Below are 24,233 nucleotides of genomic sequence, written 5' to 3' on the forward strand. Positions count from 1 at the left end.
GGCAGAAACAACAAATCAATGCCACTAATCATGCGTTAACAAAAGCTAAATAAAAAAACCTGCATGCTTTATGGTAATACAAAATAACAGCGACCATACGTAAAAAGAAATTAAACAGCTAATAGATAAAGCATTTCTGCAAAAAGTGACTGCATGCCTTCCTGTAGGGGTCAGTTCTCAAATGCTTAGAAACTTCTGCAACATTTTAAAGAAATAATACTCATGCCTCCAAATTCTTATAAGTCACTATATATACACACACACACACAAAGAATGCTCCAAAAGTAATGCCTCCTATTCTATTACATTGACCCACAACATCAGAGGCAGATGATGGTGGTATGGCAGTACAGGTTGAACATTCCCACGATATATTTTACTGCCATTTGACAGGTGGCAGCAGAGGGGCAGTCTAGAGTCTGACATGGAAATGTGTATGAAGCAAAGGGGTGTAATGCAATTCCTCCACATGAAAAAAATGGCACCTAGTGACATTCACCAGTACACTTGCTGAACGTTTATGGAGACCAAACTGTGGATGTGAGCACAGTCAGAGGTGCATTTCAGCAGTGGGGACAGTAGGTCACCTCCACTGATGCAAGTTTATACAGGTGCAGCATGCAGGCTTGTGTTTGTCACTGGTGAAAATGCAAAGCTCACGGTCATGACTGTGCTGAAATATAGCAGTTTGTAGCTGAGAATTTTCTCTATCAAATGGTGTTATTGTGCTCTCTTTATCTGTTGCAGCTTCCATGGGAATAAAAGGGAGGCACTACTTTCAGAACTACCTACGCAGAGATGAGAATGCATCCATACATAAGTCAGCGGGATGTAGCCAATATACTAGCAATTGTAGGCTTGAGGTGAGGAGGAGACCACAAGTAATGCTGTGAAACATTTTTCCATACTCAGAGTATAAATGCAAGAATGTTTGTTGGACTCAACTGCCTGACTTTGGGAGGGTGCATATGAAATATTTAACTTTCTATAACACAACAAGCATAACAATTTTGCTTGAAAAAGGCTGGAACTATCTGAGAATCAGGTAGCCTGTGCACATCACCAAATATTGGGTTTCTGAAATAGTGCAAGCAAGCAATTAGTTTCAATAAAGAAAAAAAATTAAAACAAAACCAAAAATACTGTATTTAAATGACCACACTTTTAATTTTACAGCTTATTGAACACGCAATTACTTACAAAAACAGCTTTACCGCTTACTTCTTACTTTCATGGGAAATGGAAAAGATACAGTCATTAGTTTCCATCAGGGTTGTTGTTTTCCTTAAAATATAAAACAGAAATAATTTCTTATTTAAAAAGACTAATTAACTCAGAGTGAAAATATTGTCCCCCTATACCAGGAATGATGTTAGGAAAAAAAAAAAAAAAAGCACAGGAGAAAATATATAGCAGAAATCAAGACTTTTTTCCATAAACTTTTACTTAATTATCAAAAAAACCACTCTTATATTTCAACAATTAAAATACACTGCTACAATATAGCTGAATTTTTGAAAACAGCCATTTAAAAAGAAATCTATCTTCTAGCAACTTTTTAATAGCTTACGTTTTCTTCCCCCCCGCATTAAAAAATGATTATAATAACATCTCCCATTGGTCTTTGATCAACAGCTGTAGTCTTCTCATTGGTAGACTCCTACTGAGACAGGCTCAAAGAACGTACATGCATGTACCTCTGCAGAGCTGTTGACACAAAACATTCAATTTTTCCTACAAGCGTGTTTCACTCAGTGTTTAAAAAGTGGTTTCTGTCATGTTTTCAGACGATGTTATTCCTTCTGTAAATGCTGACTTAAAAAAGAGCACATTTCATTTTCTGAGCATGACCTTTAGCTTGCTCAGAGAGTATTTTTATTAAAAAAAATATATTGCCTCTGATCTTTCATTGAGATCAGAACACTTCTTCAGGGCCTTTTGTCTTTGTTAAGTGACAAAATAAATCAGCTGTTTTACAGCCCAAAGCAGGTGATGTCTTTACTTTCCTTAGTTACTCCATTTAGTGATTCAGGACAAACTGAGGTTTTTTGCCAGTGGTGCAAATGGGCTGGTCCAGCATTGCAGTACCACCAGGAGGAATGCTGAGCTGAATGGCCCTGTTCATGCACTTGTCTCACTCCCCTCCATACAGGAAAAGAAGGTGATAACAGTACCTTCAAATGGGATACATGCACTACAGAGCAATAACACACAACTAAGGAAAAAAATAAATAAAGAAAGAAAACCAACTTACCCCTTCCAATGACCCCTTCCAGCAACAGCTCAAGGGGAGAACAATCTCTATCCAGAAAAAAAAATTGTTCTGGCAGCTGCTAACCCTTAAATGAGGGGTGAGGAGGGGTGTATCCTGGCTCCACCCATTACAATCAGTGAGGTGCACTGCTTGCACCTGAGCTCCCTGGATTAGCCACACCTTCTCACCTGGTGATCAACCATTGGTTCAGGCTGTGACCTGGCAATTCCACTGCACCCTCCATCTTAACTGGTGGGCTCTTGGCAGGTATCTCACAGATGATGAGTCTCCCACTGGGAATTATTTAAAAAAAGCAATATAATATGTGAAGAAAAGTGAAGCAGAGAGAAAATTGCAAATCAAAACCAGGAAGTCGCCATTTTATAGATCCTCTTTGATCTCTATTAGAGCCTTTGTGATGCATATGTAATCATGATTAGAAACAGGTTAGGACTTAAAGAAAAATCTTTTCAAGCCTAGACATCTTTTCCTCCATTGTTGAAAGATGGGGGCTCCTGGAACCAGAACCTGCTGGGAAGGTTTCTAGGAGATCAGCTTGCATTTCTCATAAGAACAAGGGACAGAAACATGGCAGGTCCATAAGCGGGGCCATTCTTTAGCAACAGCTGTGGATCATGGTGATTCACAGTTTTAGACATAAATGATTTTACCTCAGGTGCTCTGCAGGCATGTTTGGACCCAGAGCTGCCTGGTAGGAAAGAATCATTCTTCCCTTAGCGTTTCTTGGGAAAAAAGCTCTTCATACACAAAACGCATTCCAGAAGAATATTTAATTATTATAACCAAAGTGTTTTCTTTATGCCACTGAAAAGCAGAACTATCAACGCCAAAATTCAGCCCACACATCTCCAGGAGCAAGCTGCACAGCATCTCCAGACTGGAAAGGCTTTTATCAGTCATAGCTGCTTTAGTAAGCACAAACCTCACAATACCCATGTGGGCTCCCTCTTGTTTACACATCTAGAAAGGAATGAACCTAGAAACATTTCTGGGCTGATTTTCCTCCTTTTCTGAAGAGTTTACAAAGAGCATTTTTCCTCTCATACTATTTGGCTGCTTTAACTATAACCTCATAGGACCAAAATGCAAGATATGACATGAGATGCGGTACATTAATAGTTACATTAAAACAGCAATAATTATATAAGCGGTTTAGTGTCTTCTATGAGCATATATGGCCTCCTCCCTTTTTTAGAGAGCAATAGATATGCCTCACTCATAATACTTGAATTTTCTTCTTTCAAAGTAGCTGTTAGCACATAACAAATCAGCTGAATTAGAAGGCGGGGGGGAGCAGCACTGAGAAAAGTGTTAAAAGAGTAAGATTATACTAAAATTAACTGAAAAGAAGCCCATGGAGTGAAATAATTTGAAATTACCCCAGGAGAGAGAAGTGAAAGAATTTTCTCCAGATATGAGTGTGTTGCAAGGAATTAAATACTTTGCGTGCAACCCGCATGTTCAGAGCATCCAATGACAAAGCAGATTCTTTGTAGATGTGTCAATTCTTTGGGATGTGCCAAATACATTTTGAAGAGAAGAAACAAGTTTAAACTATAGTCTGTCCACATTCTTCCCCCCACCAAAATTTCAACCCTATAGCTATCCAAACGTGCACAGCATTTTTTTCTATTGACTGTGATGTAACTTTCTGTCCTGCAGTTATTCAGCACTGCATTTCCCTTAAGTAACTAAAATAAGAGAGTACTAAGCAAATATTTAGGAGTATGCCTAGATAGGAGAAACCTTCATAGTTTTCTGGGTGTATCCCAAGAAAAATCAGATTTAATTTCTTGTACATCATCACTTCAGAGGTTAGCAGGAAGAGTAAATCCCTTTCCTCAGAGCTGTACCAACAGTCAATTCTCAGAGGCTCAAAGAAGAAGAAGGAAAAGAAGAAGAAAAAGAAAATAAAAACAAAATGAAAACCACCAAAACACTAAACCAAAACCAAACCAGGTGGGTTGAAATCAGTCTGGAAGGGTGAATCTGTTCCGCTCTGGTTTCGGTCAATATGAAACAGTTTTCCTAGCTCTGACATGGAAGATGATACAGCACCACCTTGTGAGCTTCCTTGAAAAATACTCTTGAAGAGAAGAAAGACCCAGTCAAAAGCACAGGGATCGGACTTGAAGCTTGGTTTGCAAAATGAGTGAAGGCTCTGGAGCATCTTTCCCATGATTTTTTTCTCTCTTATTGTCCCAGTCCAATTTCACACGTATTTTAAAGAAAGGATAAGTGATCACAAGTATTCTGTATGCTAGACAATATTTTAAGAGTGTCATATATATATACAGTGTAATATACACGTGTCCAACCCTTTGGCTTGCCTGGGCCTCATTGAGTGAAGAATTGTCTTGGGCTGCATATACATAGGCCACTCAGTGGGGCAGAGCTGCTGCCATAATGGCTCAGGGCAATGGATGGCTGCAGTACAAGCTGGGCTGGGCCTCATGTGGTCCATAGGATAAACATGCCAGGTGTAATTCTTAAATTATATTCCATACAATGTCCACTCTCCATATAGGCCATGTGGTTGCTCCAACCCCTGCAACAGGCCCTGTGGTTCAAGTCCTATACACAAAAAGAAAAAAAATGGCTGTGAAAATCAGCTCATTTAGTAAGGAAAGAAAGTCCTATTAAAATGAGATGGAAGAAGAAGATGAAGGAGGGTCATCATGATGATGAGTGGAAGAGGAGTCAGTACTCATGAAGAAGACAATAACCATTTGAACCCTTACTGTGGACAAGCAGTGAGATATGCTAAAAGACTTCATTTGTCATTCAGATGAGCACATTGTCACCTGACTGCTATGATGCTGGGATAACAGGGCCAATAGCCTGGACACAGTGAGCAGCAAAACCAGGCAACTCTCAAGTAAAGTGGGCATTGGCAAAGCAATTGGAAAAGGAACACAAGCCTTCACTTTACAGAGGCCCCTCTTGTCAGCTGTGAAAGAAAAATCTCCCTTAGAGGAAGATCTGGTACATTACCCAGGCAAGTGAACCACCATGAAGAAAGGTATCAAATACCTGAGGAAATTAGGTATGCTTGTGATGGAGTATAATGTTCACCTGAGAGATAAGCAGTTATCCCAAGATACAGATGATGTCAAGTGCTTGTGACCAATGTGGCAAAAATTTGTATGGAGTGCACCATCACTGTATACCAACACACTGGTAGCAGTGGCCTGGAAACATGAAGCAAATCCAATGGTGGATGAACTGTCTAGTCTACTTAGACAATATGAAGATCTCTCTTCCTCCCTGCAGGCTTGTGTCTCAGCTGTGGACAAACCCTTTGACAAGTTCCAGCAATTCAAAAACAGTATGTGGTGCTCCTCACCTGTCTGGACCAGTATCTCAGCTATTAGCAGTTAGAATTTCTCTACTCAAGAGAGCAGATGAAGTGGGTGCACACCCTGCACCACCGTGTAGTTTTATGTGTGTGGAGAAATCCCACTGGCAGCCTGCTGAGTTAAACCACAACTCTGTCTCTGTTATTTATTGGACCATAAAATGTGAATTATGGGACTGTAAAATGTGAACCTTCATATTTCTGTTATCTTGGAGTGCGCAACCTGACAAATTATTCTGCTATATTGAGGCTATACAGAAGGTTGTGCTATCCTGAGGTTCATGTGTTATATGGAGGGGCAAGTGCTATATTGAGATCAGCATTATAAGTATTACATGGTGCATTATTTATGAAGTATTATACAAAGGGGATTGTTATTTGGAGGAAGCATTTTATTGAGGTGCACGCATAATATGGAGGGATAGGCAATATATTTATATGGGTGTTACGGTGATGATAAATTAGAGACATAATTGACAGTTATGGTCTTTTTTTATTTTAATGATAGAGATTGAATTGAAACATGGAGAGACCTTGTTTTCTGTTGGGAGTGAAGCTTTCTGTCTCAGTTCTTTATAGGACTGTAAAATGTGAAACTTTTAAAATTTATATTATCTTAGCATGCACTGCCAGAGAATTTATTCTGTGCTACTGAGATTGCATGAAGGCAATTATAAGGGAGTTATTATATAAACAGGGTGTTATATGGATCTGTGCAGACACCATATGGAGGACAGTTATATTGGAGAGGGTGTCATATAGAGAGGGCGAGGGTTACAAGGAGGTTGGCATTATATGAAGTTGCAGGGTTTATAGGGAGGAGTGAGTGTTATGTTGAGGTGAGCATTACAAGAACGATAATTTACAGAATGATGCTTTATAAGTATATGAAACTGTTGAGACATTATCTGGCTTGCAGAATGATTACGATCAGTTATCTAAACTAATACAGTGTCATACATATGGACAGTGTAATACTTCTGTAAATTATCCTCCATGTAGTGCCCGCCATGTAATGCCTGCACCATTGTATAATGTCTTTCTTCCCTAAAATGTTCACAGACTCTATATAATACACTCTTCAATGAATCACAGCCTCTGTTCTTTTGCCTGGATTATTGGTTTCCTAGATCTGAGGGAGTTCAAGAAGCTTGATTCCACCACATTTCATTTTGTTCACCAAGGCTTTGATTACTCTTCTGCTTAACAATTGCTTTTAACCTTCATGTGCCGTGGAGATCAGACAAAAAGTTGCCCAGAAAATGCATCATCAGTGACATCACCACCTGACACCGCTCACATCTGTGAGGGATGCGCTGAGATGCGCTTAAACTCATGGGACGTAGAGGGTGCTGTTGGACTGAGCATCTCGCAGTGGTCTGAGCACACCGCTGGGAAGATCGTGCCTTGTCCATATGTTTTTCCTGGTCCTCATGCAGCTGAAACTCAGGATATTACTATCATTTGCTAAAAGGAAATACGACTAGAAATTATAATTCACTTTCAGCCTTGTAAATATGAGGATGAGCTGATGGCAGTGTCAGTTTTAACAGCAGTCCCATTTCTATTTCATAAGCCCACAAAGCAAAACACTGATTTCACTGCATGATACACACTGAAAGTTTTAAGCACCATGAGAACTGTAAGACCAATTTGTGCTACAGAGAACCTCACGTGGAAATTGGTTGCCCAGTCTCTTTTTTAATCATGAATCATAATGAACAAAGTTTGGCCTTTTTCGCTTATCTTGCAATGGCCAATACCACCTTTAAAGCAAGACAATGTGGCAGGGGAAAGAAATCAGGCTCATAGATGGATGGACTGTAATAGAAATAACACCCTACTACATACTTCACACCAGTTTTCAAGGGAGTCGACTTTTAGATTGAGCTTTGAAATAAATGATTTACTCCATTTACCTGGTCTTGCTCATCGTCTCCAGCCTGCCAAAACCACATAACACTGCAGAGGTACAAATGAAGCCTAACTGCTTTTTAACAGTGCATTTCCTTTGTTGAATAACAAGATTTCATCTTTTTCTAAGACAAACCTAACACTTTTCTCATTGAAAGGAAGGTGTTGTCTAAGATTTTAGTTCAGGTACTCTGAAGAGCAGACATTTCCTCTACTTGCCTAAATAGCACAGGCAAGCACATAAGCCATTGAAACAGCAAAACAGAGCAGGCAGACGTTGCCTTCAGACAGGCAGGAGGATCTCTGAGGAGAAACAATGGATTCTGTGAATGCTTAATCATTCATTGCTCACAAATCTCAAACTTCCCGTTAGGGCCAACTTTCTTGTCCATATGCTCGTACCATTGAGATCATCAAACCAGGGACTTTTATCAGGGACAAGCTCTCCTCAGTTGCTGGAAATAAATAAATCAACACATGTCATACTACATACAGGGTTGCCAGAAGCCAGAGAATCCAGCACTCTGTGACCAACTCCCTCAGCAGCTGTCATTAAATCAGATTTCTCTCAGAGACAATTCTGAACAGAATAAGGGATATCACTGGTAACAAGCTTCTACTGCTGTCCTCGTGGCTGTTCCCAACTAAAGGCCATGAAACAAAAGGCAGGGAGGGAGGCTGTTTCCCAGACATGCCTAGAAATCTACCACACAGTTAGTACTAAGGGGAGTGTGGGAATAAAACAGTGCTGGGAGATTATTAATGAACTAGGTCTCAGAAAGCTGAGAGATGCCATTTCACACTGTCATAAAATAAGGACACACATCATAAAATAAGGACGTCCCATCGCTCCATACTCTCCTTTTCTTCTACCTGACACTCTTGGCTAGTCTGCCAGGTGACTCCATTGCAGCTTTCAGTAGCATGCAGTTAGAACAACAGGATTATTGATGTGTCAGCGTACACCCAACATACCCAGCTGAAATAACAGTAAAGGTTCAATGTTATTCTGCAGACATTTGAACTGGAGCTAGGATGACTCACTCAGTGCCTTTTTCCTTCTTCCAGTGCCTGACTTCTATGTCCATCTGGGTGAACAAGGACTCACTCGGAGCTGACCTGGTCACAGATCATGCGTATACACACACATAAACTGCATATCTCTGCAATGCAGCACGTGTGAAACACTGGAGAAAGCAGGTGAACATACAGAAAGGCATCTCAATGCAGATCCATCAACATCGCCCCTGTACCAGCAGAAAAAGACTAAAAGACTCCATAGGCTTATGTCCCAACTCAAAACAGGAGAGCGTTTCCTACAGGCAGGTCCCTCATTAGAGGTACCACCAAGCCCTATTTCCCTGAGAACCTGTAGCAGTGAGCCATCCCCTCTGCTTGGCGGCAGCAGGGCAGCACCTCCTAGGTTCCTGCGGCACACGGCAACTGCTGCTTCCTTCTCCCTCTCCTGCGTCCCCAAACAACCAGATGTACACACATTTCTTCCCCCCTCACCTTCACAGGGGCCTCAGTCTTGATGTACCTGTTGCTCACATGCATTTCTGCATCATTCCTTCAGCATCTCAGAGTCTCCTCATCTCCCATGGGAGAGGGGGTCTGCCACTAGATTGACCAGGTATGATCTACCCTTGGGGAAACCATGCCGGCTATCTTGGATCACCTCCTCATCGCACATGTGTCCTAACATCTCTTCCAGGAGGATCAACTCCATGATCTTTCAAGGTGCAGATGTGAGGCTCAATGGTCCGTAGTTCCCTTTGTGTTCTTCTCTCCCTTTCTTGAAAATGGGAGTGATGTTTCCCTTTCTCCAGTCACCATGGGCTTCATCTGACAGCCTTGTTTTTTTCAAATACGATGAAGAATGGCTCAGCAAACATGAGCCAGTTACTTCACAATCCTGGGATGCATGTCATCTGGCCCCATATACTTGTATGCATTCAGCCTCATGAGATGGTCTTGGACTTACTCCACTCTTTCACTAGTAGGAATTTTGCTCCCCAGACCGCTGCTTGGAAGGTTAGGGATACAGGAGGCATGAGAAGCCTGACTGGCTGTAAAGATCAAGGCAAAGAACTCATTAAATACCTCAGCCTTTCCTATGTCTGAGGAAGCCAGCTCTTATTTATCAGAGGGGGTACACTATCCTTTACCTATCCCTTGTGCCTATGTATATAAAGAAGCCCTTGATTTTCATGTCCTTTGACAAGTTCAACTCCATCTACACCTTGGCTTTCCTGATCCCATCCTTGCAGATCTAGATGGCATCCCTATATTTTTCCAAGGCCATCCATCCCTGCTTCCACTGCTTATAGTTTTCCTTTCTTTTTCCCCTTAGCCTGGCCAGCAGGTCCTTGCTGAGCCATGCTGGTTTGCAGCTTCATCTGCCTAATTTCTTAAAGTGGAGGATGGAGAGCTGTTGTGCTGTCAGAAAAGTGTCTTTAAAGTGCTGCCAGCTCTTTGTGCCTAAGGACAGTTTCCCAGAGGAAACTGGCATATGATACTTAGGACATGGGTAAGTGGGCAATACTGGTCGTAGGTGGAAGGTTGATAGGATGAATTTTAAGGTTGTTTCCAACCTTAACGATTGTATGAAACTGCAACAGCATTTGCTGAGAGACATGAACAACCACTGTCTTCATATTCTTTTGAAGAAAAATTGGAAGAGTTTGCTTGCCAGCCACCTGGCACGTCTGACAAGAACACAGCAGATTATGCTCTTTTGCACAGTTCTCAGCAGGCCCACGCTTCAAGGGCAGAGCATTTCATGCTCATTTGTTGATGCTCCAGTTGAACCTGATTGCTTAGATCATAAGCTCTGAGACATGAACCTCACTGCTTTGAGTACCCAGCCCATCACAACCCTCAACAAGGAGAGAAATCCTTTGACAAACCATGCTGCAAACATAAGTGAATACAAAAGATACCGTCCAACAGACTCAGAATCAGAGCAGGCAGAATTCAAAGGTAGCTTCTACTGTGCAAAGCAAATATTTTAAAGGATTAAGAATTAAATTATTTGACTGGCTCCAACAACATACTCAGCTTGTTACAAATAAAAGACACGCTGGCAATTCAAACCAAAGGCAGACAGCAACTTCCATGACAGCTTCTTGAAGTATCTATTTTGATGTCCATTTTCAGGGAACGAGGCAAGGTAAAAGATGACTCAGCTCCAGAGAACTAGGAGCTTATTAGTTTTTACGGGGACAGCTGAAGTGATGAGCCATAAGCACAGAAAACTGAGATTTGTCCATCAGGGCAAGGGACCAATTTTCAACATAATGGAAGAACACCAGCAGCTGTGCAGATGACAACTCCACATCTGTTTGGTACGGAGGAAGAGCAGTTCAACACACAGATGCTAACATTTATGGGCTTACAGATACATTAATTGCAATAAGCTGACTCACTGGCATCTACAAATTACCATCTAAAACAAATCAGCAAGCAAAGGTCAGGCTAATAGGAGGTGCTCTGAAGTTCAACCAAAGGCTTTGATTCTTGGCAGAGCTACATTACCCTGTGAAAGTGCTTACTGTGAAAGGTTCCTAAATGAATCACATCTCTACTCAGCTCTTCTCACCAATGCATAATGTAATTACAGACAGATTTGAGTACAAATCAGCCCAACCAGTATGCTCCTCTGGAGTCCAAATGCAAAACTGGCAGTCTTTTGCTTCTACAGTGAGCTCAGCTTTGCTTTATTCCTCTGTGCTGTAACAACAGCCAGACTTGGTTGCTGTTCTTTCCCGTTTTGAAGTAGTCCTACCACAGTATCATTCTTTCCCTAAGCTTTTAGCTAATTGCCTTTTTCACTTCACTTTGGCAAACAGCCATGTTTCTGCCTGCATACCTCATGTCCTACCGTGTTTGCAGAGCACCTTGTCAGCACTTCAGCTTCCTGTTGAAAAGCCATCTGACTGATCCAACTTTGCTGCATGTAGTCTATAGTCACATCTGAATTAAGGTTAAAAGTTATGTGAGGTGTTGAATTGGCAGCTGCAGACTTGACCTCGCTAAGCCAGGTTCTCGCTGCCGATAACAGATGATTTTCTACAGACCTAGACAATTAGTGCAGACAGCGGGTCTCTTGTTGTCTCCAAAGAACATCGTTAGCTTCCCTGTCTCTGGAATGTGAGACAGTAGGCTAAAACAGAAAACCACAAATTAACGAAGCAGCAGCAGATCGGTGAACAGAGTTGTGGCCAATGAGATGATCAACCAGAGCCAGCTAAGCATCCTCCATCCTAACCCAAGTCCAAGAAAATAACATGACGACCTTCACTGGAAAGACCACTGAGAGATATGCAAGTGTAAAAGAGCTGAGACTTGGGGTGAAGGGGGGAATGTCAATCATTCTGGGAACTCATTGTAATAACCCAGCCTTTTCTTGAATATCTAATGCATATGTTAGCAGCTTGCTCTTTAAGTATGTGCCTTTTTTCCCCTCCGGTATGCAGGCTAGGTGAGAATATCCCCCTGCATCCGGTGTGTGTGAACCACTGATTAAACATACTTGCTTTATAACTACTCGGTGGTTATAGAGTTAGATTGATTTCCGCATGTCACATCCCAGCTCTCCCTCCTGGGGTTTCTACTTTATTTCAGTAGGTTTGTACATATTTATGTTAGGATTATATATGTGTTTTATTTTCTTTAAACCAGTACAGTTATGACCTTGGAAATAGTGTTAAAAGCTAATAACAGAAAGACCTACATTTGAGAAACAACAAGGCATCATGGAGCCAGAACTTTCCCTTCTCCCTGATCCCCATGCTCTACGGTATGTCAAGGGAAAGATATTGTGGATTACTCTTTCACTGGAGTCTGTGGAACACCATGCACATAGGAAGTCTGGAACATCATCTCTGGGGAGTTTTGTTATCATAGATCACTTTGGTCTATCCCTGTTTCAAGACGCCATAACAGGAGTCACAGCTTTTTATCCAAGACAGCTCACTACCCTTCTACTCACCATTCCTTCTCCCAGAAATTTGATATACTGTGCTTCTGAACAGAATTCCAAAAAGTCAGACAAACATTTAAAAGGCAGTACATGAAACTGAAACAGGGAGTTCATATTTATTCTTCATGAATGAGGTATAAAGTGAATTCATGACTTACATACAGAAGACAGACACACAGCATGTCAGAGGGCTTCCATATGGCACAAAAAGCAATTGCCACACTGCCGAAGCAAGCAGATTTGATGCTGTCAAAGACAAATACTTCCAACAATGAGGATAAACACGAGAATATATTGGGGCAAGAGCTCTACCTTTACTAGAAAGGTTTTAACTGAAACAGGACTGTAAGGCATACGCTGTAATATTGACAATATAGTGAGACCAGTACCGAGCACAATTTTTTACTGGCCCTCTTGAGGTTGGAGACTTAAGGTTCGTTAGCAGTCGGATTATTCAGAAGCAGTTCATGCTTGCCAACACTAACAGGAGGATGTTTGCTCTGCACATTCAGAAAGTTTCCTCATTCCTTCTCCACCTCAGAAACAGAAGGAAAAGACTGGTATCAGTGTCGTCCATAAGCAGGAGGAAGCACACTTTATTCTTAAGGGAAGAAGGAGAAAAAGACTCCTGCACTTCTACTACCTCCCTGCTTGCGTTACAGAATATGCCAAGACACACTAATTTTCTCTGAGATAGCATCACTGTGAGCTTGTGCAGGAAGAGTACATCTGGTCCCATCGGAATAAGTTGCTTTCAGTAAGATGACTACATCTGCTGCTGCTTCCCCCAGCAGTTACAGCTCATTTGCCAGAGTATACAGATTTCATACCCCAGTGACCTCAGGAGCACCCCTAGCCTGAGGATAGCGTGTGAATTTTTACAGCTGTAAAGGGAGACATTTTTGTTTCTCCTCACTTAAAGATGCTCAGCAAAGGCATCTAGAAATCATCCTTTGTGTTAAGCACCTTCCAGTGGCTCTGAACATTCTTAAGCTGTATATTCCTTATTTGTACAGGCAAATAAAATATACATACTTCCCCAGATTAAACTCAATCCTTTTCCTCAAGATCTCATCAAAAAAACTAGTACAGCAGAAGTTTGGAAATGCACAGGGCAATTATCAAAATGTAAATTGTCTATGTGTATCTGCACAAAATAATGAAAACAGTGACTTTGAAATTCAGTTTTATTTCTAAAACAGTGAGTAGTACTTTAAAGCTATAACAAGAAGTTATGGGAATGAAGTTTGAGGGTAACAGGACTGTTGTTCTTTACCAGGAGCGTGGTGAGGTGCTGGAATAGACTGCCCAGAGAGGTTGTGGATGCGCCATCCCTGGAGGTGTTCAAGGCCAGGTTGGATGGGGCACTGGGCAGCCTGGTCTAGTATTAGATATGGAGTTTGGTGGCCCTGCCAGTGGCATGGGGGTTGGAGCCTGATGATCTATGACTCTGTGATATGCCTTAACTGCACAGGCAAGCAAAATACACATACTTCTCCAGGTTAAAACCTCCACTGACTTTCCAGGCAGGGGATGAGAGATAGTCCAGATTCCTTTCTGAGGGGAGTAGGGAAAGCAAGAGAGCAGGGACCTACTCCAGCCACACAGTCACCACATCACCTTCAGACTATTTGTCCTAGCCTCCTCCTGCATTGGGAGGAAGGGGTTCAGGCGCTGGTGGAAACCATTTACTCTCTGAAAGCTTCTCACAAAATTTCTCTCCTCAGGAGATTTGAGGTATACAATGCTGTTAGAGATGGCAGCTCATGGAGAGCGTATTCAAGTGTAGGCAGCAGAAGGAGATTATTTGATATGCATAAGGAAATAGATGAAAAGGAAAGAAGATGCCATTTCTCACTCCCGGTAGATACATCACTACTCAACTGCAAAACATCTCCTTTCTTCTACAGAGGATCAAAGCTGTAGTAACTCATTGAAGCTCCCTTTTTTCCCTCCTTGTCAGCTGGAGTTAGCATGTGTAGGCAGCACTGTAACATCCATCTTTGATGACCCAGCAGATAGTCTTCTTCAGTTTAGCAAGAGCAGACCTATTGAGAAGAAAGATGAAGGTACAAGAAGCACACTGAGCCTCATGATGCAGCCAAATAGCCTCTCTCCACATTAGGATTAGGGCACTCTGTACTGCTGGTCTTTCCATTCAGCACTGAAATAGATGCTCTCCCCTACCAACCAAACAGAGCTAAGTACTCCTTCATGCCATTGCCAGACCATTTATAAGCAGGCTAAATCGGTAACCAGCCTGTCATTACCACACACCTGCAGAGCATGCTGCAATCACCTGAACTGCTAGGAGAAGGACCTGGGGGTCCTGATGGATGAGAAACTTAATATGAGCCAGCAGTGTGCTCTTGCAGCTCAGAAAGCAAATGGTATCCTGGGCTCCATCATGAGAGGGGTGGCCAGCAGGGACAGGGAGGTGATTGTCCCTCTCTACTCTGCTCTTGTGAGGCCCCATCTGGAGTACTGTGTCCAGGTATGGACCCCCCAGTACAAGAAAGACAGAGAGCTGTTGGAGAGGGTCCAGAGGAGGGCCACAAAGATGATCAGGGGGCTGGAGCACCTCCCCTGTGAGGACAGGCTGAGGGAGCTGGGCTTATTCAGCCTGGAGAAGAGAAGGCTGTGGGGTGACCTCATTGCAGACTTTCAGTACCTGAAGGGAGCCTATAAACAAGAAGGGAGTAAACTCTTTGAAAGGGTAGATAACAGCAGGACAAGGGGGAACGGTTTTAAGTTGAAAGAGGGAAGATTTAGGTTGGATGTTAGGGGGAAGTTCTTTACAAGGAGAGTGGTGAGGTGCTGGAATGGGCTGGCTGCCCAGAGAGGTTGTAGATGCCCCGTCCCTGGAGGTGTTCAAGGCCAGGTTGGATGGGGCCCTGGGCACCCTGGTCTAGTAAATGGGATGGTTGGTGGCCCTGCCTGGCAGGGGGGTTGGAGATCCATGATCCTTGAGGTCCCTTCCAACCCAGGCCATTCTGTGATTCTGTGAGTCCTGCGGGCACTCACCTCCATCACAATCTCAGGCTGCACCTGCTTTTCTCATTAAGATTCAAAACAAACAGCAAACTAAATCCTGCAAAGATTGTTGAGGAGGGAACAGGCAACACCTTACTAAATCCCACCTGCTTTGGGTCTATCAGGGTCTTTATCACAATGAGGTCATTTTGAGATAATTCAGCCCCTGCTCTCCACAAGTAATGCCTAGGGAAACTCGGAGATACCAATTGGAAGTCTGCAGTCCTTGTGCTATAAGTAGCTTACACTCCCATTTACATTACTGCAGTTTGTGCTAGTATGAGCACACAGCTAAAAATCTTCTCACAAACGTGTTTCACATCATCCCCTCAACAACTCCAGGCAACGCTACAGGCATGAGGCAGAGTGGCTGGAAGACTGTGTGGAAGAAATGAAGCTGTGGGTATTGGTTGATGCTCCGCTAAACACTAACCAGCAGTGTACACAGGTGGCCAAGAAGGCCAATGGCATCCTGGCTTGTATCAAAAATAGCATTGCCAGCAGGAGCAAGGAGTAGACCATCTCCCTGTACCGAGCTTTGCTGAAGGCGCACCTCAAGTACTGTGTTTAGTCTCAGGCCCCTCACTAATTGAAAGACATCAAGGCCCTGGAACACGTTCAAAGAAGGACAACAAAACTGCTAGAGGGTCTGGAGCACAAGTCTTATGAGGAGCAGCTGAGGGAACTGGGATTGTTTAATCTGGAGGAGGCTCAGGGGAGACTTCATAGCTCTCTACAACTGCCTAAAAGGAGGCTGTGTAGACATTGGCCTCTTCTTCCATGTCTGTAACAATTGGACTAGAGGGAATAGCCTCAAGTTGTACCAGGGGAGGTTTGGTTTGGATATTATGAAAAGTTTATTCTCTGAAAGAGTGGTCAGAACTGGAAGAGGTTGAGTCATAGTCCCTGGAGGTATTCAAGGAACATTTAGATCTGTTACTAAGAGACATGGGTGAGGGGGGAAATACTGGTGGTAGGTAAAGAGTTGGACTAGATGATGTTGGAGGACTTTTCCAAACTTGGTGATTCTGATGTCAGTAGTGCCCATTTTGTATAAATAATGCTGATGCATCCCATCTAAATCAACCCAGTTAGGTTTTTGTGTGCTTCTGCGTCCAAAACCACTTCCATTATTATTATTTTCCTGTACTGTATCAGCTAGTACAGTAGAGAAATTACCTTCTTCCCTGCAAATTTTTCTTCCTGACTGCAAGAAAACCTCTGCTGTACTTCTTATTTGCACAAACAATCAGAAATTGAGCTTTGCCCAACACACAGCTGTATAGCTCACCAGCAGAGACTACAGAAAACAGCATAGGCACCTCTGTCATTCACCCTCATTGCAGCCATCAGACAAGCAGGCACTGTGTGTGTTCAGTGGGAAATACAGCAGCACAAAGAGAGTTTGGGAAGAGAAATACTCTGTCAACAGCTTCAACCTGCTGTCAGCTCTGGCAAGATCGAGTATAAACATCATTAATTTCCAGCAGCACAGGCTAGTTAGCTCTCACACTACATATACCTTCCCAAGCAGAAAGGGCATCTGATTGTGTCTGTGTCAGGACCCAGGAAGGTGTGAAGTGCAGAACTGTGTCTGGAGCATCAAGCAGAGTGGGGGACAGATGTGCCTTTCACAAGTGAGGTCAAATGCTCCCAACATCTTCCCAGCAAGACAGAACATTACTTACAACAGAATTAACTCTCATGGTCTGTTATGTGAAATTTGTGACTAAGCATGGATAAATACTCACTCCCCTGCAACTTCAAAGGCTATGGCAAAGTCAGAGAGTAGGGTGCACATGCTTTCCTTAGTCACAGATTGCTTCATCAATCTCTGGAGGCCTTATGGCCCCGCTAGACTGCTCAATGTGCCCTTCCACATCTACTGCTGGGGTGCTGGAGGTTATGCACAGGTGCATATCAGCCCTAGGTGTGACTGGATGGTCTCCAGCTTCTAGCCAGAGACATAGCAGTGCAAAGCCAGATGTACCTCCAGCTCCTGTCTGAAAGACACTTTGATCACCAGCACAGGGGCTTTGCCCCAACCCAGATTTCCCATCTAGTAGCTTTGTCTTTCTTCACTTTTCAGAGAAAGAGTGCATGCAATACCACAAGACTCTCTTTTCTGCTGTCAGTCTCCAGCTTCATAAAGCTGTCCTGTATTTCATTATAGCATTCATTTGACAAATGATATGTTTTATTTTTGTACCTGACATGAAGCAGACACTACTACTGTTTTCATTTGAATGGAACAGGATGTCTATTTCTGTTCTTTGGAAATGTCACAAAAGCTTCTATTACTTTTATATCATGGATAGATTATTGAATTTTAATTTTAGTGGATTCTGCATTAAAACCAAGACATCAGAAAAATATTTTTTGCCAAAGTATTTGACCAGTTTGTTTTGAGTCAGATAAGAAAAGGGAACACAGTGTTTTTTGCCACTTACATCTAAGCACACTTAAATAAGAAGAAAGACTAATTGTATTTCCTGAAAAACTAGAATTGCAAGGAAAAAAAAAAAACACTTCATGAAGCCTGATATTTCCTTACTTTGTATTCTAACTCAGGTCTCAATATAATATAAAGCTAGCATGCTTTTAGCATTCTGACTGTGTTTCTCCTTACTTTCTGTGTAAATGCACTATCTTTATTATGTTTTATTACTTTCATTTTTAACTATCTAGGCAACTAAGGAAATCAGTTAAGACTAAGAAAATTAGCAAAAATTACTGAGTAATGGTAAAGAGTTGTCACAGAGGAATCTTGTACTCTTTCAGCTTAATGTGGAAAATAAAAGAGTAGTTTTAATTACTCAGTATCTAATAAAACAGTAAGAAAATACTAAAGAATTTAGAACAGTAAAAATATTCAAGAGCCATTCAATCTAGCATCAAACACATACAGGCAATACATGGATTTCAACAGCACTCATTAAAGTGAAGCTTCAGTGAAGCTGACTGAATAATTTCCTTAAACAACTAATCATGCAGTATAATACGGATAACAGCAAATCTGGCATCGCTTGGTATCAAACATCAGATTAAATGGCTTCTTCAGAAGTCATTTAATTAAGCAAGTTACACAGAGTCCAAGACTAACCAAATTACATTTTCAGTTGCTCAGAAGCTTGGTGCCTATTTTTTCTTTCAGTATAAAACTAACAACAACAACAAAACACAAGGTAAGCAAGGAATCTAAAAAGTATTATAATACTAAGATACCATCCATTCACTGGAAGCAAACAGTTCAGATGGAAAAAAGAAAACATCACACTTTTTTTTTTTTTTTTTTTTTTTTTTTTTAAGAAAGGCAGAAAGTAAGATCTGAGGAACTACAGACCAGTTAGCCTCTTTGTCATGGTCCTGCCCCACATCTCTCTCTCTAAATTGGAGAGATAAAGATTTGAAGGCTGGACTACTCATTGTTAAAGAATTGGTTGGATAGGTACAGCCAGAGTGTTGTGGTCCACAGATATATGTTCTGGTCAGTCATGAGTGGTGTCGCCCAGGAGTCAGTCTCGGGACCAGTGCTTTTCAACATCTTTATCATTGACATAGATGATGGGATTGAGTGCACTCTTGACACTAAGCTGAGTGGTGCAGCTGACACAAAAGAAGAGAAGGAAGCCATCCTGAGAGATCTGTATGTGCCTCAAAAGTGAGAACATGCAAACCAAATTATGTTCAACAAGGCCAAGCACAAGCTACTGCTCTTAGATCGGGACAGTCCCAGATATGTGTACAGCCTGGGAGAAGAACTCATTGTGAGCAACCCTGCAGAAAAGGAACTAGCGGTTCTGGTGAATGAAAAGCTAGACATGAGCCATTGGTGTGCTCCTGCAGCCCAGAAAGGCTGACAGTATTCTGAGCTGCATCAGAAGAGGGGTGGCCAGTGAGTGAGGGAGGTGATTGTCCTCCTCTCCTCTACCCTCATGAGGCCCCATCTGGAGTACTGTGTCCAGGTCTGGGGCCCCTGACACAAGATGTGCAGCTGTTGGAGTAGGTCCAGAAGAGGGCCGTGAAGAGGATCAAAGAACTGGAGCTCCTCTCTTATGGAGAAAGGTTGGCTCATTTAGCTTGGAAAAGAGAAAGCTCCAGGGAGACATCACTGTGGCCTTTCAGTACTTGAGAGGAGCATACAAGCAGGAGGGAGATCAATCTTTTACATGGTTTAATAATGATAGGACAAGGGAAATAGTTTTGAACTCAAAGAGGTGAGATTCAGATGACATGTTAGGCAGACATTCCTTAATTGGAGGGAGGTGAGGCACTGGCACAAGCTGCCTGGAGAAGCTGTGGGCACCCCATCTGGAGATGTTCAAGGCCAGGTTGGATGGGGCCCTGAGTAGTATGATCTAGTTGGTGGCAACCCTCCCCCCAGCAGGGTGAAGTTGAAACTAGATGATCTTTAGGGTCCCTTCCAACCTATGATTCTGGGATGATGAAAACTCAATAAACTGTCTTCATATAGTATACATATAGCTTTTAAGTTTGTTATTAACTGATTTACACCAATACCTGAATCCTTCTGAATAATGTGCCTTCTGAGTTTTTCTCCTGAAGGAATTTGATGCATCACATAGACATTTGCTAGCAATGTTACAGTTTTCAGCAAGGAGAAGAAAACAGTGAGAGGCCAGTCACGCATCCCACAATTAGACCCCAGGCTCAGCCAGGAAAGATGTTCCCACCACCCTATCCCACTCTTGGTTCCACCACAGATCTGCTGTGTGAGTCATTTCACTGAATGGGCCAGCTCAAACAGATTTCCTGTTTTCACTGGGTCTAAAAGCTGAGTGGGGAATTCAGGATGTGCTTGTTGCCACTGGTCCTGCCTGCAGAGAAGCAAAGGAAGAGCTATTTACAACTTGACTTTCACTTCCAGCAATATCTGTACTTTTTGGACATTACTGTGTTACGAGAGCACATCAAGAATTTTTGGTCAATACAAGTGAAGTAATCTGGCTAGTAGACACAGTCCAGAAATGAGGAAGTGGCCTTGAACACTTGAATTATAGCTCTTACTTATTGGGGCAGGTTGGACAAGATTGAGACATTCAAGTTGAGGACGCATTCTGACAAACCCAGGCACAAGGTCTCCTGACATTTCACCAAACCCAGCAAGACATTTCAATGCCAGTTTTCCACATTCTAAACCATGTTTCCCACCAGTTTGCATGCAACTCATACTTCTGTTATTTTCAGTTCTTCCATCTAATTTGGAGAAAAATAGCAATCTTTGGAAACACCGAAAATACTTTCAACATGGAAATTCTAGATACTCAACTATCTATCTAAAACTGCCATTATTTCACTCAGTGTTACATGGTCCCATTTCTGGTTTGAAAATGTATTTATTCTGAATGCCACTTGCACACAAAGGGAAGAAGAAAGTAGAAAACAAAGCTGGGAACATTCAGTCTGTAGAAAAGACAGATATATTATTAGTGAACAAATACATAAAAAGAAGATTATCTACAAATTATGGCTACTGCAACCAGTTGCTGCAGGCAGAACAAGGTCACAAAGTGAAGTTATTGTAGGGGATACAGAAGTTAAATGTTAGGGAGGGGATTTGACTCACTGCAAACAAATGGAGCTGCCAAATAAAATAGCAGACTCGTAATAATTGAATATACTGTAGGCTGAGCCAGACTTCCGAAGGTGAATGAGGAATAATGAAATTAAGATCTTCCTCCCGCAAATAGAAAGAAAGAATAAATCAACTAATTGAGAATTCAGAACAGCAGAGTCAAGGTGAGTAATCCCTTCTCCCCTAGAAAAACAGCAAAAAACACAAATCTGCCCAAATCAACTTATAAAAGTAAACAACTTTTCCAGAGCAACAAGGGTGAAAAAACACAAATGAGTTATTGCTTGCACTGCTTGTTTACTGAATGTAATGGTAGTGAAAGATGCTTAGATAGTTCTCTAGTGAAATATAAGCCTAACTTCTGACTTGTGAAAGTAGATTTCTCAGTTTTGGTTTGCTTTAAGCTAAAGCATAAAAAAAATGTGACTTATAAGACTTTTGAACAGGAAATATATTTGCTTTTCTAATACGGCAAAACATGATATGCAAGCACATTTAAGATTCTCCCTTAAAAAAGAGCCCCAAAGCACATTCCTTCCAAAACAGTACTTCTAGCTAACAAAATATTCTGATAGCTTCTCGAAGGAGTGAATACATCAGTAATTCCTATGAAGTACTACAATTTCATTAAATTAGCACTTCAGGACTGAAACCTTCCCCTGTAAATTTCAGCTTCGCTACAATAGTACCAGACGCCATGGAGGGGTAGAAGAAAAAAAATAAAGTAATTTGAAGTTGTAAAGTAATTCAGCTCAGCATGTGGGGAAAAATCCCTGACAAGGAAAAAGGTTCAACAACAACTCAAATTGCCAGCATTAACTACCTGTGAGGTATAAGGTGGACGGAGGCAAGAAAAAGAAGATTTTAAAATGGTGATAAAAGCAAAAGTATGACAGTTCTGCTGCAACAGTTGAGACACTGCTTGGAGTTAGAGGTGCTATAGTATGAGAAATAACCCTAAGTAAAAAGTATGTAAGAAATGACAGCATTCAAGAATTTTACATCTCTAAAAAAGAGTGATCTACAGACCTTAATAAAGAAACAAAATGTCATGTACGGATAGCCTAGCAACAAACTGATGTACTATCAGTGTTAAAACTTTTAATAGAAGCAGAGTTAATTTGCAGGCAAGGATCTTTGTTCCTATGTTATTTGAGATATCGCTTCAGCAATATTCAGCAATTGCTGTAGAGCTTTATTACGTACCTCAACACAACTTTAGACCTTTTTCCTCAAGAAAATAACATAATTACATGCAAGCATAGCAGTTAAGCACATACAAAATAAGAGATACACGCAGAATTATATGTAGCTTTGCATATAATTTCGATGGGTACAGAACTCATTCTAAATACAACCTCATTCTCAAGAAATGGCTCTGAGACTCCCTTTTAGTTGCTTAACTTAAAATGGTTAAAAGTATTCATTAGTAAAACCCAGCAATGCTTTCATTTGTCTGAACTAACATTTGTTCAGAATACTTGACAGCATCAGACAGATCTTGCATTGTGAGTGCCTTCCTTGGTGATGGAATTCTGAGATTCTGACATTTCTCTTTCACAGCCTTTGATAAGGCTTTTAATTCTCTATAACTCTTGCTGCTAACTTCAACATACATGGGTGACCGTATCAGCAGAATATTTCCATTAACAAATTTGACCCAAGGAAAAAGTAAAATCAAGGGCACATTAACATTCTATGATTAAAGCCAGCATAAGAAAGAGAGGTTACAGATTCCTAGTTCCTAGGCAAACCTTACTGCTCTTTATCATATAAACACCACAGTGACTTTGAATTAATCCATGACAAACACTCTGTGGTATTGCTTGACTCTCCACAGCAATTTGGTCGGTCTCAGAGATTTTGAACACTTTTGCTTATGACCACAAACAGGATTTATAAGGAACTATCAGCTACCTCAAGTGAAAGAGAGCAGGATTCTGTGAGTTGGTCTCTACAATTACACTAAAGGTTTCCCTCCCACAAAAAATGTTGATGTGTATTTTTACCTGCAGCAGCAGCAGACCATGACTGTAGTCGTCAGAACATCAGTTCTGCACTGGAAGTCATTCTGAAGAGCAGCATGACACACTGAAGGTTGAGCAGCATGCGTCTGTAGCACAGATGAGCAGTTCCTGGAACTTGAGAAGCAGGAGATAATCGATAAAAGACTAAGCAAATCAAAGAAAAAGGGTCAGACAACACATTGTCACTCAGTCACTCTGACATAGGAAAGAAATTAAATTCAAGTAGGCAGGTAATGAGTCAAGACTACCCTTTCTGAATTTCTTCATAGACTTCCAGGTGCTAGCTCACACACAAATTGATCCTGGGTACGTTCAATAGGCCTGTGCAATAACCTTCAGATTCATTTATAAAATGATATTTCTATTGCAGTTTATGGCAGTACTGAGACAAACTCTTGGAAAGGAAACAATAAAAGTAGCCTGCCTAGAAATTCCTCAAATCTGACAGGGATTAAAATACGTTCTTCTTCATTAGAAATAATTCATTCTTTCAATACTGATAAGCAGGCCTTTCCAGGGAGGCACTCAAGGAATGAGATGGCTTTGTTGGGATTTGTGAGTGTTTCCAAATCACAGCTTCAACTGAAGCATGCTCCTAATCTTGTGGAACTCCTATCCAAGTAAACTGACACAGCATAAACCACACTGCATTAGTGCCCCAGCTGTGGCTGTTTCCCACAGTAAAACACCTGTGCTGGTGAGGAGCTTGGACCTGCCCCTCTGTAAGCTGATGACAGAGTTCCTGCAAAGGGTAAAATGAAGCAGAGTGACAAAAATGCACGAAAAGTATTGTTGTGTTGGCCAGTGTTTCACAAAGGATCCAAATGGCAGAGAACACAGAGAGCTGATTTTGTTGGAAATCTGTTGTACAATAAAGTTAACATCTGACATCAGGGGAGACAGGGAAAACAAACTCAGAACAAATGGAAATGCAAAAATACTTTTTGGGGAAGAAAAGTGGGATGACAGTGGTTCCTGCATTTGTGTATCCACTCAAAGGGGCGAAAGGCAAAGGGAAACATGCTTTATTCTCTTATGCTGTAGCG

General features: G+C 41.6%; 1 long non-coding RNA gene across 2 annotated transcripts in view; it reads right to left on the minus strand.

The window, feature by feature from the left end:
• Window positions 1–2,328: 2,328 nt before the first annotated feature.
• LOC121113081 overlaps window positions 2,329–24,233 on the minus strand; it is a 76,733-nt gene continuing 54,828 nt past the window's right edge. For both annotated transcript variants that reach the window (XR_005857622.1, XR_005857621.1), the window contains 2 exons: window positions 23,170–23,301; window positions 2,329–4,849 (listed from right to left, as the gene is read on the minus strand). This is a non-coding gene — a long non-coding RNA (uncharacterized LOC121113081). The remainder of the gene's footprint in view (window positions 4,850–23,169; window positions 23,302–24,233) is intronic.

Source organism: Gallus gallus, chromosome 2 (genome assembly GCF_016699485.2).
Source record: "Gallus gallus isolate bGalGal1 chromosome 2, bGalGal1.mat.broiler.GRCg7b, whole genome shotgun sequence".
NCBI classification, from domain to species: domain Eukaryota; kingdom Metazoa; phylum Chordata; class Aves; order Galliformes; family Phasianidae; genus Gallus; species Gallus gallus.